The 13,139-nt window shown below is 39.7% G+C and overlaps 1 long non-coding RNA gene across 1 annotated transcript in view; it reads left to right on the top strand.

The window, feature by feature from the left end:
• LOC102062581 (uncharacterized) overlaps positions 1-10,274 on the top strand; it is a 47,848-nt gene extending 37,574 nt beyond the window's left edge. Inside the window, exon 4 of the long non-coding RNA XR_012582696.1 lies at positions 6,834-10,274. This is a non-coding gene — a long non-coding RNA (uncharacterized LOC102062581). The remainder of the gene's footprint in view (positions 1-6,833) is intronic.
• The last annotated feature ends 2,865 nt before the right edge of the window (positions 10,275-13,139 follow it).

Below are 13,139 nucleotides of genomic sequence, written 5' to 3'. Positions count from 1 at the left end.
AATAACCTGGTCTAGTGAAAGATGTCCCTACCCATGGCAGAGGGGTTGAAACAAGATGGTCTTTAAGGTCCCTCCCAATCCAAACCATTGTATGATTCCAAGATTTCCTGTGTTAGAGCTGTATATGGAAATGTTTGTGTGGAATTTTAAAATTTGTAATTGTGAATTATTTCAGCCTATCAGTCTATCAAAGGAATGGCTGTTCTCTCCTGTTTCTCATCCCCCAAGTGGCTGCAGCAAAGAATATCTGTCAGGTTGCTCTGGAGCTTTTCCCCTTTATTATTATCTGCACAGTCTCCACATAAAAGGTTACCAGCCTTGGATTTTGCATATACAATTAATATTGGGTTTATGTTGTAATCCCACTTCAGTTTGCTGATCAGCCTTACACCATCCCCAGCTGTTTTGATATGGAAACTAAAATATCAAGATGTTCTTGTTAAGAACAGTGGCCTGACTTCACCTGGGCAAATGCATTTTTAGTCCCTTGTAAGACTAGATTTCTATATAGAATTTTCCACAGAAACAGCAGGAGACTCAGTGGTCCTAGAAATCAGGCCCCTCATTAGTGTGGTTACATATGGATACATAGGCACCTTATTACAGCTGGACAATGAAAAGAGTTAATATTGGAGTTATTACCAGGTATTTCCCCTCTTGCCCCTCTGTGTCATATCATGGGTTGCTTTGGCACCTGTGTTACCCAGGCAGCTTCAGGGCCTGAGTGGCTTCCCCACTGAACCAGGCCAGAAGTGAGCTGTCTTTTGGCAGTGAATCACTGGTGAATTTTAAACAGAGTCCAAGACTCAGGACTGCTCTCATCTGTCAGCTGAAGGTCATGCTGTCAGTGTATGTGTACCAGGGCTACTCAAGGTCATACTGTCAGTGCATGTGTTCCAGGGTTACTCAAGTGATGGACTCCAATGTGGATTTAGGAATAAGGCAGTGTTGCCTAGACATTGTATAGAACCCACACAAGATTTCCCTCTGGTGTTTTTTTTTTTGTTTTTGTTTTTGTTTTTTTTTTTAATGATTGTGAGGACTTCTCCCAGCATGGATCCTTCCCACGAACTGCAGTTTTTCACAAACTGAACCAGTGTGATCCTTCCCAAGGGATAAACTCCTTCAGGAACAGGCTACTCCCCCATGGGTTTTCCGTGGGGTCAGAAGCCTTGCCAGCAAACCTGCTCCAGTGTGCATTCCTCTGTCCACACATCCACCAATGTGCCAGTACCCAAGGTCCTAATACAGAAGCTTTTGAGGCTGTTGCAGTTCTTGACAGGATTGAGGATTGTCCCCTGCTCTGTCCATTTCTTTTTGAGGGCCAGGGACTTCTCATCCAAGTTAGCTACACTGGTGGAGTGGGAATGTCCAAGGATAGTAAGCATCCATAGAGTAAGACTGCATATGGACCATCACTCAAGACGGAAAGGGAAATGTTTTCCTGTGGTATATGCTGAGATATAAAACTTCCCAGCTTAACCACTCTCTACCTTCAGATCCATTTAGAGCTGAGTGGAGCTGACAGCATGAAGTGCATTGCACCCCTTGACACTGGATGTGCAGAGCATATGATGGGGCAAGCCATGAGCACTCCTGTGTGGCTATGGAGAAGTGCCAGAATTGTCCTGTCTGGAGTACTTGGGCATATCCTTAAACACAGCCTGAACAAGCCTGTGGGCTTCAGACTTCATGGACTTCTGGGCCTCAGTAGGTAACACAGTTTTTGTGCTGGGTTTTGCTGTGCACAGTTTTGCTGCTGCCTGCAGGGAAAGGAGTGTGCAGCACCTGGCGTGTCCAGCCGCACTGCGTCTTCTGCACTGACCTGCTTCCCAACAAGGAAACCTCCACATTCAACCCAGTGGACCATGGTAAAAATTAGCAGAGTTAATTTGATGTTCATTATTTCCTCCTCCTCCTTGGCAGTATTCCTAGCAAATTTGGTACCTGAATTCCTAAAAGGCTCAACTCTAGATATAATTACCAGTTTGTGGGGGGCTCACAGGATGTCCATAATCAATACTCAAGGGAAAGCCCTGGGAACAGCTGGAGCTGTGCTCAGAGCAAGAGAGATAAATTCTGTGAAAGGTAATGGAAAACTTAATATTCTCTTTTGCTGCTGAGGTACTTGATCTATTTCTATTCTTTTCTGTTTACATTTTAAGTGCCCTCTTCTGATTTTTACACATATGGGTACTTTTTCCTTTTCTCTCCTATGAGGATAGAATTCTGCTGAAACCCTGCCCCCAAAAGCACAGACAAATGCAGATTAAAGGTATGTGCTTTTGCAAGAGGTCTGTATTCACGCTGTCACTCTCTGGATTAAGATTGCTGTGGTTTATGTATGTGCAGCTGCTTTCTAATGAAAGCCCACATCTGCCCCGGCTTTAACACCAGTCAACTGTAGTGAAGCCATTAACCCTCTCTGTTACCCTTTGTCCTATGGGCACATGGAAGGCTAAGTAGACTGAGAAATGAAAACCCAAAAGCCCAGTTCTCTCTCTTGCTGGGGTTATGCTCAGTACATCAGAAGAAGGAAGGACATGGAAGCTTGGTCTCTATTCCCTCAGGCTTAATAAGATTCTGTCTTTTAGTCTAATTTAGCACACATTCAAGGCTGGGCTGTAGTCCTTTATTCTGCTGCCCAAAAAGTTTTTACATTATTATGTCTTCTCCCAATCCATTTAGTTGCTTAAAACTCCTGACAAGCCCCTTCTGGGAAGGATGTGCATTTGTTAAGTAAAGCGGGTTACCCTGTCATCCACCCACCCAAAGGATCCCCTGTGTCAGGGGAAGGAATCCTTGGGCATTTCTCACTTGCTCTGTGTTTCTTCAGCTGTACAAAAGGAGAGCCCTGTGGTCTGGCCCTGGAGACTGTGGCCTTTGCTCACAGCCAGCTTGTAGAATTCAGGAGGCCTTGTCATCCAGAAGGGATGTTTGTATGATTCTCCTAAATGACGGAGAAGATAAATGAGTACAGATGAAAGTTTTCTCTTGTTTCCTTGGGACTGAGCAATAAAGTGGGGAATCTCTAATACGAATTTAAAAAAATCAAAACAATACCACCAAAACACTAGAAGAACTATGGAAAATTTGGCCTCTCTGGCTCCTTGAGCACTGTTTAGGCTTTCAAAACTGAATCAGCCCAAGTTCATGGCTGCTCTTGATAACTTCTGACACTTCATCCAAATGAACTATTCAGATCCTGGGTGGAGTAACACTAATGGTGATGTAACAGACCTGAGGTCAATGCATCTCCTCCCAGTGTGTGGTCTGTGAATAATATGTGGGCCTGTGGGTCCCAGAAGCAGTGATCTCTTTGTGAAAGAATTTGACAAAAAGGGTAGCTGTATCACAGTTAATACTCCCATTTCCTCAAAGAATCCATTCACTATAAAGGAGGAAGGAACATGCTTTTTCAATGTGTTTTTCAAAAGCACTCAAAAGAGAAGACACTCTGACTGACTGGAGTTGTGATGTGAAGAAAGTCATAATTTGAAATGAGTGCCTGCAAAATATACTGAAGTCAATGTAAGATGCAGGTGACTGATGGTTTCTAAAGTTCTTGTTTTGATGCCTTCAAATGGATTTCATTGTAGCACATGAGCTGTGATTATCACAGATTGTAAGAGAGTGTATGTATTGAACAGTCTTTCCTCTCTAAACATACTGATGGATATTTGAATTACAGAGTCAAAAAAAGTTTTAATGAAGAATGCAAAAACACACCTGCTACCTTGGTGAGGGAATCCAGACTGGAAAGGGCTTACTTGTGGATAAATCCACAGATCTTAGGAGAAGGGCCACTTGTGTCCTGTGAACAGAGTGTGACCAGGTTTTGTGAAGTTGTGATTATATAGCACCCTTTCAGAATTTGCTAGTACCAGGCTGCAAACATGGGGATGTCTTCCCCCAGGTACAAATGCTTAGAGGAATGCGAGTCAGTGATGAATAAGATGAATAAAGAGCATAGCAGCAAGTGGTTTTCTTTTCCTATTTTAGCTAACAACCAGATCAGCTGCCATTTGGGCTGGTATTTATTTCAAGAAAGAAAGGTTCCTAGAATTAAGTGATGCTTTAACTAGATAAATTCACTACAAGTGTTGCTAATGTTGATATTTCTTGTCTATTGAAAGTATTTTTGAAGATGTTTTCCAAGTCATGTTTTCAGCTTTCAAAAGTTTGTTGTTGCTTTTGGTACAAGCCTTGCCTCTTTATTGCTTATTGTCAAATTGTATATCAAATCTCCCATCCAGCATTTATTCAGATACTGGCTTTGGACCAAAAATGACCCCTTTATTTGCTCACTACACACCTTACTTATGCAAGAATAGTGTATCATTTTCCTAATGAACAGCTGCATTTTAATTGCATGTCCTGGGAATAACCATCAACTGGTGAAATACAGTCTGCTCAGCCTTCAGTGCACGTATGCAATCACCACTCTGGTCACAAAACCCCAAATTTTCTTGCATCTCTTTTGTCTGGAATGGTTGCAGCAACATTCCTCAAAAAAACATGTGTAGGGAACTAGGTCCCTAAACTACCTACCCAACAGAAATAGCTAATGGCTTTTTGATGATTTTCAGTAATTTTTTTTCCTAGAGCCTCAGCTCCTAAAATAATTTGATTCTGCAAGCATCTTGGTTTTCAAAAAATGTTCTCTAGCCCCTTGTGAGAAAAACTCAGAAACACAAACCTCAAAGACTTCAAATCTGTTTTAAAAAGTCCAAGGTCAATGAAAAAGTGTATTTGGATTTGACTCGTTTTTTAAATGCTTGAGACTGAAAGTCCTCAGTGTCTCTCACACTTTATTGCTGCTTAATTATGTCCTTTCTAAAATTCTAAAATTGTAAGAGATACTCTAGCAGAACATAACCAGTTCCTACTAAAACCTGTTGGCTCCACAAAAAAATCTGTTCATATATTTCCATGAGTTCCTTTACTGAAGCAGGGCTGACTCACAGAGTTGAGACACCTTCTTGCAGCTGCTGAATGCAAAGGCAAATATCCCCATAACACTACTGTGTTTTATGGGACTCTTCCAGTGCACTTACTGCCAAGAGCAAAGTAAAAACTCTTTCCTTTAGCCTTTAAATGAACGAAGTTCTCTTTGATTCAAGTTAGCTTTGCCTGAGCAATGAGTGCAGAACTGGGCCAGACAAGTAGTCCCAGTATAGATCAAAAGATTATTGTATGTAGATATTAGCAGCTAACATTATTGATATTAAAGAAGAGACAGACTGTGCTTACCATCTGCAGATGTTGGAGTGGGTGGGTAAGATCTGGGTTTTAGGGAATTGGAAACATTCTGGTTTGGTGATTTTTTTTCCCATTTGGTTAATTATGAAATTATTATTAAAACAGATAACAGTGTTGGCCAATGAATTTAATGGGATGAAAGTGCAGAAACAAAGCAAGCAAAGACAAGAGGAAAAAAATATAGAAGCTTTAGCTTATATCTAATGATGTGTAATTGCTGTTTGTACTAGAATGAAACATTTCCCCCTACCTATTAAGGTCATTTTGCAGTTTTAAATGTTCAAATTTCAATCATAATTTCAACACATGATAAATATCATTGGCAGAGATTGTTGCTTCTGAATTGTACAAGGTGTAGAATACACATGTAACCTGCATCAGCCAATAAATCTATGGTCCAAAGAAGAAAATGTATGTATGGGTGTTATTACCTGTCTTATATATAATTAATTTTTTAATTATATCTTAGTGAATACAGGTATTACCTTGATGTATTTTGCAGAGAACCCTTCAGTGGGAGAGAAGCAGTGCTGTGGTGACAGAGCAGCACGTTGTGTTCTCGTTCTGCAAGGAAACCACATCTTCCAGAAACACTGGGACAACACAGTTCAGTTCAGTTTGAGCTAGGACTTTCCAGTTCAGTAAAAAATGTGGGACACTAGGGTGTATGTGGGGCACCAGTTTTCACCTCTTAAATCCCACATTGTATCCAGGACTTTTCTCTCCTCCTGTACCTAGGTGAATTGTCCTTGTACCTGCCATTGTCCAAGTAGACAGCTTGGGTTACTCATGAATCACAGAATCACTGAGTCAGTGAGGTTGGAAAAAACCTCTGAGATCACAGAGTCTAGTCTTGGACTGATCACTACCTTGTCATCTAGACCATGGCACTAAGTCATTTCTTGAGCACTGCCAGGGATGGTGACTCCACCATCTCCATGGGCAGCCCACTTCAATGCTTTACAACTCTTTATATGAAGAAACTCCTCCTGATGTCCCTCCTGAACCTCCCTGGAACAGCTTGAGGCCATGTCCTCTTGTCCTGTCACCAAAGTGACATCAACAGACTCTACAGAGAAACAAGCCAGGATAGGAGGGCAAACACAAGATGTACTGTGCTGTAGAACTTTGGCTCCAAGGTAAAAGCTGCGCTGTTCATGGCCTGAGGTAGCTGAGAGACCTTGGCTGAGAGCAAGGGCCAAACCAGCCCCAAAGCAGCAGCAGTATGCTAGAACCCTTCCTTTCTTTCTAGAACCCTTCCTGTGCTGATCTGCACAGCATGAGGATGTCACAAAAATGAGGTCACTTGCTTGAGACTGCAGAAAATCAGTGACAGCATTGAGCACTGACTCTGCTGAGTCGAATGAGGGCTTATGCTGCAATCCACTGTGCTGCTTCATCAGCCTTCCATCACTCATTACATAGTGTTAGTTAGTAGCAATGACTGTTTTCATCTAATCAGTGCCAATGAACCTTAGAGTGCTTTGAAGGAGGGATACATTGCATGAGAGTTACAGGATGACAGAGTTGACCAAGAACATTTTAAGTTGAATGTATTTGTTATTTTGCAGAAATAAAAAGACTGCAGGTGGCTGCTCTCTCTCCATTACCTCTTGACTTTTGGACTGTGCTGCTGCAGATGATTTTCAGACACTCCTATGCTGGGACATCAGACAATGGAAAGCTGCCCAGATACAACTTGTGTCCTACTGGGAGGAGAAGAAATGTCCATCTTCATGTTCAGCTTCTCTGTGCATCTATTTCATTCTGGCCAACAGAAATGGAAAAGAAATAAACAAAAGAAGTACACTTTCAGTAAAAACTCCTACTTAACTTGTTGGAACAAAGGGCTTTGAGCATATTAGTAATAAGCAATAAGTGGCTGATTGATTGTCAGAAAAAACATTTACAATTGTGGAAACACATTACTGTGAATTAGGCAGATTTTTAGCTGACCTATGTAAAAATGCATGGTTTATGCATTAGGTTTTATTTTCTTTTTGTACTGCTAGAGAAGAGGGACTGAGAAAAATGGTTTGCATTGCCTTTTTAAAATGATTCTCATCAACTTTGTGTGCTTTTATCATGCTTAATTGTAGGGATAATTTTGAGTTTTTAGGAAAAATTCTCATATTAGACTAATCCAGTCTAGACATTGATTTCAGTGGGCATTGGAACTTTCTTAAATAGTTTCCAGAAAGGTTTCTTTCATCACTGGTAAACTTGGAGAGCAGACAAATGAAATGGATGAAAAATATGTATTTAGAGCATGGCATGTAAGAAAGGGATCTCAGTGCAACAGTCTGTCACCAAGATATTTGCTTTTGAAGTAGTTATTTTTTTAGAAAATACTTAACTTGCTGTAAAATGTATTATTAGTGAAAAGCTTCAAAGCCAAACATTCTTCCCTCCCAGTTTTGGTTATTTGATAAAGACAGGATTCTTAACATAATAATATGGTTGAACTGATTATGTAAAATAGCTTTTTAGCAATTAATATTTGAGTGAATGCCTTCTCTAAAATGAAACCATTATGGATCTTTGTTGCACTCTCAGATTTCCTAAAAAGACTGTTTAACTAAGCTTCTTCTGTGTGAACACAACAATAAAAAACAAGTGTGAAATACTTATCATTTTAGGATGCTTCTGCTGTGCAATATCAGTCTCTTTGCTGGTACTGGGGCAGATTTCTCTGTAATTCCCAATCTTTTTTTTTTAATATTTTAATGTAACCAGTGCATTTTCACTGTGATCATAAGGTTTCATTATTATTTTAAGGAGTTAAAAGAGAGAGTGGTACTTTCACATGGATTTGCAACAAACTTTGATGAGTTCCAGAAAAGTGACTGTTACACAAATGTATGAGGAATGAAAAGAACTTGTTATCTTTAACAAGAGCTTGATTGGATAAAATAAAAGTTCCTTGTTAATTTACTGAAGTTAGCAGTTATGCTGGTAATGAATATATAATCAACAACATTTGATCTTCTGCGGAAGCTTTTGCCCCTTTCTCCCCCTCAAAATGTTTCTGGAGAGACTCCAGATAATTTCCTTTAATAAGGATTAAAACTTTAAAGGAGTGTTGCTTTATAGTGACCCTTTTTGGCAGTTTATCAGAACACTTATGCAGCTGGTAAATGTAACTACAGAATTCTGTGCAGGGATGACTTTTCCTTAAAGAAATCTCTCCTTTCCCCTCCCTGCCATGGGCAGCACATTGTTTACAGCAACACTGACAAAATAAAGAATCACAAAATTGAGTTACGTGGACAGGAAGGCTTTGATTCTATGGGAATAGCTCCAAAAATGTCTTGTGTAATGCATATTAAATGAAGTCATTATCCTAGAACTTTGAAATAAGTCTATCCAAATAGACATGACCTGTTTTTTTAAAATAATTATGTTCCATTTAGAGTTCTGAGAAATTGTCTGTGTTTTTAACATGAATTAGGACTGACATTCACATGGATCTCACACAAAGGCTATTGAAGTGTTGTGCTGCATTTGTAGAGAAGTTTTCCTGTTGACTCATATTGATTTTACAGTGCTTGTTACAAACTGGTATTGTTGGAATCAGTGTTTTACTGGGGAAGTGGATGTATGTCTGTTGTTGTTTTGTTATTTTTTAGAAGTCTCTCAATCACCTCTGTATTTCTTTAAGTTCCAACCCCTGCCAGGTACTATCCTGTCTATGGGAGTGAACACCAATAGAGCCACAGATGGACAGAGTAGACAGACAGCCCATATAATCCATCCTATGCTGCTTTTATAAGTCTATAAAAATGCAATAAAGAAAAGAGTCTCATTAGGTAGAGGCAGGGGGCTGATGGATTTGCAGGCCACACTCAGTTTATAGCTGCCTTCTGTGTGAAAGTCCACCCTAGAGTGTGAGTTTACTCTGTTTGCCATGGCTTGTTTAGTTAGACTTAATTTACTTCTGGTAATGTTAAGCATTATTGATGTTTTTGTGGTGATTTTCACCCTAATTTGGCACCTAAGAATGGACCCACTCTCGTTTTACTCAGTAGAAATAAAACCCCTTAAGCCAGAGGTCAGGAGAGAAGCTGAGTGAAAAGCTCCTAACCAAGTGTGAGTTGTTTGGAAGGCAGGATCTGTTTAGTTGAAAGGAAAACTTAATGTCAAAGTTCTCATTTCAACTCCTGTGTGTTTTTCTGCATTGCAGCAAACACCACCTCCAAATACTGAAAAAGGCTAAAAGAAAAAGATTTTGTACATAATCTCAAAGCAAGTCATTTTTTCTTTTGTTGTGGGAGTCTTTCCAGAGGAGAGTTTTTACCATAAAAAAAGTAAGAGCACGTGATCTTTAAGTTCAAGTTCATTTTAAATCTCTCTGTGGGGCTGGAAGAGCTGGCTGCAGCAGTGCTGAAGTTTTTTCACTCCAGTCCTGTTTTTCTCAGCACTGCCAAAGGCTGCTGCAGGTGGATTCAGGGAGAGATGTGAATTTCACACCCATTATCAGTGTATTTTTTGGGAATCCCAGCTAAATAAATGATGACAAATTCCTAAATGTGAACTGTTGATCCAATCTTATGAAACTGCTGATATTTTTAATTTGTTAATATTTTTATTCACTTACTTAATATTTCAGTAAATATTCAGTAAATCAAATTAACCTTTTTTCAACTATGTCCTGTGCCTGTAAGTTCTGAAAATTGCTGTTCTGCATTAATCATTTTCCTTTTATAATTTTATAAGTTGCTATCTCTAAATTTTGTTATTGAGTCATAGAATGGGTTGGATTGGAAGGGAGCTTAATGTGTCTGTCATTTGGATAGCTGGAAGTTCTCACCATTTACATTCAGATTTTAATGTTTTTCTTTCTAATGACTGTTTATAGCTTGTCTTTAACCTTAAGAGGTTCAAATCAGAAAATGAGCAAACTTTCAAATAGGTCACTGTTCTTACAATAATGATTTGCTAAATTGTATCATCATACCAAAACAGATCTGAGTCTTGAGTTCAGTCAGACAATTCCAGTCACCATTATAAAACCTTCCACAATGTTTGAATTTATTAAAGTCTATTGGGAATTTCTATCTGGCTTTTTAGTTCAATCTCTATCATTATTATTGCTGCTGTTGTTAGTACTGTTACTCTTACTGGGATTTTTTGTTTTCCTTTCCCCCACTTCCTTTTCATTCAGGCAAAGCTACAGGTGACTCCCATGTGATGGAGGGAGCCACACAACTCATCCCTGCTCTTTGATACTGTGCATTACCCCACAGAGCTCATTCTTCAAAGCCACTGACTGGGTTTGAGGAGCCGGTTTCTGTTAATTTTAATGGGGATTAGACATCCTTTCCCTAAGGCAGCTTTGAAATATACCCACCAGATTCTTTATAGCTCTTCTTGGAGGCAACAAAATGTTTACCTAGTTATACAGCCACATTTCTATTTCATTTCTACTGGATCCTCTAAATGACACAGTTTCAAAGGGATTAGTGGGTTATCATTTTTCTTTTTACATGCAAGGAAAAATGATACCTTGTTTTTTTGAATTGTGCCTTGTAACGATCAGTTTATAACCTGTTCTCTCCTGGACAACACTGACAGCCTTCTTCAGAAAACTGACTTCTTCCCATCCTTCTCTGAATGATGTATTTAGAACATGTGTCACTTTATATATGCAGGCTTTCAAAACAAAATTGCTGAGTGGGTGGAAGTGGAGAATCACCTTATGCAACAGAACCCAAAAGAAACAAACCCAAACCCATTTTCCATCAATTGACACACATTCCCCAGCAGCAGTCTGGATTCCCTTTCTCAAGCACTGCTACCCTATCTGAAAAGATTCTGGGAAATAACAAGAGCAAACTTCAACTCTTATGTTAGACAGATACTTAGAAGAATCCACTCTGCAAACATTTCCTTTGAAAATAGTAAGAAGTTTGCCATGGATATAAATAGAAGTGTTCTTCGTTATAACAACATGGATGGCTGCTAAATTGCATTTAAATTGTCCTTGTTTAATTTATGTTACGTGCTGTCTGCCTTGTATATATCCCTTAGTTATGTTTTTGTCAGTTGTGTTTCTTTAAAAGCATTATAAATTTGTATTTCCCTCATAAACCAGTCTCAAACAGGGCATCTGTACTGGAAACTGGTTTTAGTGACTTGACACTTTGGTTCTTTTATGTTGTGAAACAAGTTTTAATTTTCTTAACGTAGGCCAGGCATGGTACATAAACCTCTACCCCCCTCAGGGAGGCTTTTATGTTTGACTCCTTTAGTGGCAAAGCTTTTGAATTTCTCCCCTTGATTGACTTGATTATGATCTTCCAAGTATATATCCTTCATGCTGATGAATTCCTGGTAGGGATCCTCAAAGGAGTTTACAAGCTGCAGTCCTAGATGAAACAGAAGAATTAAATTATCCTTGCAAAAGCTGCTACTAGTGAAATTAGGAAGTTGATTATTAGCGCTGCAGATTTATTTATTCTTTGGGTGTCTAGTTTTAGATACCAGGGAAATATTACTTTTTAAAGAACAAGTACTCTGAGATTTCTGCCTGGTGACTGAATCTGCACAACCAGATCCCAGTTTGAAAGTGTAGGACAAAACCCCTGCAAACGTTGTTGTGCTTACTCTGCTCTGGAGCTTTGTTAAGGCTGGATGGAGTGGATCTAACCATGCTTGATGGAGGTCTTCTTTTCACCTAGGAGGAAATTGTGGGTAGAATCTCACAGCTAGATCGAGCAGCTATTCCAACAGTCCATAACTGAACTGTGAAGCCACCATCTTCCAACTCTGAAACAAACCATTTGGCCAGGAAGGATCCTGCTTACATGCATGGCCGGCAATGCTTCTGCCTTGTGCTACTCAACATGCTGCATCAGAAGAGGCTGCGTTTTGCACTGGGAGATATGTTCACAACTTTGGTATATGGTTGGCTTTCAATAATTACTTCTTGCAGCTCACTGCATCCCAGAGTCCATTCGTCTGTAAGCATTACACACAAGCAGGCAGCTCAGCTGTGGGTGTGTTTTGCCCCTCTTACTTCTTCCCCCCAGTTTACATGGTGCCATTTGGTCTGGGATGTCCCTTGGGTCACTTGGGGGCAGCTGCCCTGGCCCTGTCTCCTCCCAGCTCCTTGTGCACCCCCAGCCTCTTGCTGGTGTGGAACAGAAAAGGCCTTGACTGTGTGTCAGCACTGCTCAGCAATAAGGAAAACATCCCTGAATTATCAACATTGTTTCCAGCAGAAATCCAAACCACAGCTTCATACCAGCTACTATGGAGAAAATTAACTCTACCCCAGCCAAAACCAGTGCAGTAAGAAAAGAGGGCTAAGTGGAGAAAGGCAGAATGAAGAATATTTCTCAAAACCATATTTTTTTTCTTTTTCTTGTCAGAAAACTGCAGTTGGGGCTTTTTCAGAAATTAACACAGATGGTCAAGGCATTAAGAGAGAACTGGAAGGGCAGGCAGGAGAGACAGAGATAAAACTTTCCTTAAAACAGGTATAAATTAAGGAATGGAGATCTACATGTATAAATTCTTTTATAAACATGTAAAATAGAAATAATACAGAGATGCACATACAGGAAAGCACGAATCCCTCAGTGTAGAGCTCTCCCTTCCTCCTACACTTTAAGAACTTTAAGGCTCTCAGCTGTCATTTGTCATTGGAGCTGGGCTGAAAATTGTCCAAATTTTATGAAAACTATCATGACCTTTTTTCCTGACTTGACAAATAAAAGGATGTTTTTTCAGGGTGGGGAGAAGTGTTATTATCTGTAGTGAAAGCAAGTTTATTTTTTAAAAACTGTTTTAATGGTAGTTGTTTCTATTCTGGTAGATCTGTGTATGGAAACTGATGCCAGAATGCTAACACTGGCTAGTGCCAGAAATCAGTT

Source organism: Zonotrichia albicollis, chromosome 14, assembly GCF_047830755.1.
Source record: "Zonotrichia albicollis isolate bZonAlb1 chromosome 14, bZonAlb1.hap1, whole genome shotgun sequence".
In the NCBI taxonomy this organism is placed as follows: Eukaryota; Metazoa; Chordata; class Aves; order Passeriformes; family Passerellidae; genus Zonotrichia; species Zonotrichia albicollis.
The sequence above is the reverse complement of the archived record's forward strand: the minus strand, read 5'-3'. Positions and strand labels throughout refer to the sequence as shown.